Here is a 2434-nt window from a genome sequence, read left to right on the forward strand (position 1 = left end):
TATGGACTGATGGTCTGTTTTTACCCATGACAAAAGTAAATATTAAAGTCCAAGGAGCGGTTTAGAAAGGTTGACTAAGAATTATCATTTTAAAATGTATGTCATAGAAAACATATTTGTCTTGCAATTTGACAGTTATATTCAATTTAAATTGTATTCATATGGTGCGTTTTAAGATTATTTTAATTACATCATAGTTTATATAATAACCCTATGAGGTAGTGATTAGTGGTTATTAATATCTTCATTTTATACATGATGAAACTTTGGCAATGAGGAATTTAATAATCCGTTCAAGATTATGTGGCTAATGTGGAGGGTAATGACAGAACCACAACTGTGAGAATCCTAATTTCAGAAGTGTTTCTAGTTGGCTTTCTTCCTCTTAAAATTTGAATGCCTAATTGTATCTTTCATCAATTTATCTTAACCATAGAAATGCAAAGTTTGATATAGTCTTAGATTTGTACATGGGAATTCATGTGAGGATTATATAATGCAAATTAATTAATTGAAGAGAATATATTTAGTCTTAGAGATTTGATTCATTTTGTCTTTTTAATCTTTTATTTATATATGTGTGGATAGTATATTAATATGTATTGCTGTGTACTTCTATTTTAATATTCATATCACTATTTATGCCATAACTTAATTCCAACAACAGACTGACATTAATAAGGCTTATTATTTTACTCTTAAAGGAAAAAATCCTTAGTCTCTTCAGAAATAGGTATTCTACCTCCGGAGGCAAACTGTAATTTATTGTATCCATTTCTTTCCACAAATCCTTTGCAAGGAATCTACTTAATTCATTGGAATCCTTACCTTGGGTCCTTCAATCTAATCTTGTCATGATCTTTTATGGTTCTTAATTCTGTTGTAGTTACTCCCTCCCATTTTCATGTCACTAACAAATTTGATAACCATGTCACTGATTCCCTCATTTGAGTCAATGATAAAAAAACATTCGAAAAACCAAGTTAAAGACACTCCATTGGTGACCTCCTGGAGGATGACCATCACTGAGTGGCCCATGATCATTTCCCACTTAACTTTTCTGAGTTGTGATAGCTAGGTAAGATCCTTCCTTCAGTACAGGTATAAAATTTGGATTTTTTTTTTTTTAATCCTACATGCATTGTATGTGTGTGTGTGTGTGTGTGTGTGTGTGTGTGTGTGAAATCCTTAGATAGTAGCTGAATGACCATCTCTCTGAAATTTCAGTTCTTTCATCTGCAAAATGGAGCCGATGATTCCTATGGTACCTACTTAATAGCTTTATTGTGAGGTGAGGTTTCAGAGATGAAATATGTAGTGCTTTGCAGACATTAGAGTGCTATATAAATGTCAGTAATAAATTTGCTTATTTTAAAAATCAGTAAGCTATAGTATTGTCAGAAAGCCCGAGTTCAGATCCTGTGTAAATTATTATCTGTGTGATCTAGGACAAGTCATTTAACTTTTGGATTTCAGTTTTCCTTATCTGTAAAACAAATGAGATAATCTGTAAGATCCCATTCCATCTCTAAATCCTCATTAAGCAGTTGTTTGCTTTTTCTTTTTTCAAGTACTTTATTGTATTCAAATATTGTTTTACTAGATTGTTTTTTCAGGAGCTTGACCCTTCTCCATACAATTGTGTTTTCATTAAACATCAACATTAAAGGTTGATCATACTATTCTGAAAATATGCCTTTTTTTCTGTTAAAACTTTCAACCATAATTACAATGAATTAAAAGCATTTATTATATGCTCATTTATGCAAAGCATTAAGGATACAAATAGAAAATCCTTCTCAAGAAGCTTACTTTCTAAGAGGGAGGAGGGAAATGGAAGGGAAGAAAGGGGCAGGAAAGGAAGGTAGAGGAAGGAAAAGAGAGAGTGGAGAGAAGAAGAGGGAGAGAGAGTGTGTGAGAGAGGAAGAGAAACAGAAAAAGAGAGAATGGAAGTTTTAAGCACACTAAGGCCCTGTGGACCTTAGGTTACAACCATAAAGCATATGGTCTTGTAACCTATGTGTTTTTAATGGTATTTCCTTTGATGAAGCTTTATTTATTTCTAATATGAAGCCATTTGATAATAGAAGGACTTTGGTACTGCGTTCATTCTTTTCTGCACTTTCAAGAGTTGTGGCTGCTAAGGAGATAGATGCTGCAGTGCCTTGGCCCGCCAGGCAGAGTGTGTGGACCCTGGAAGAAAAGATAAGGGCAAGAGAAAGGGGATGCGCCAGATGGAGGCAAGGCAAATTCATCTGATCAAGCCTCATTTTAATGGGTGCAATAGTACAGATATATATAGCAGTAGAAAAGAAGGCAGGGTTTGTTCAAACACAGTACAGGGTGGGGGTCCTAGACAAAGGGTTGGTATCCCGCCCAAGGATGAGCTGCTCAGATGTTTCTGGTGGCAGGAAGCTCTATGATGTGATTAGGG

This window comes from Sarcophilus harrisii, chromosome 2 (genome assembly GCF_902635505.1).
Source record: "Sarcophilus harrisii chromosome 2, mSarHar1.11, whole genome shotgun sequence".
In the NCBI taxonomy this organism is placed as follows: domain Eukaryota; kingdom Metazoa; phylum Chordata; class Mammalia; order Dasyuromorphia; family Dasyuridae; genus Sarcophilus; species Sarcophilus harrisii.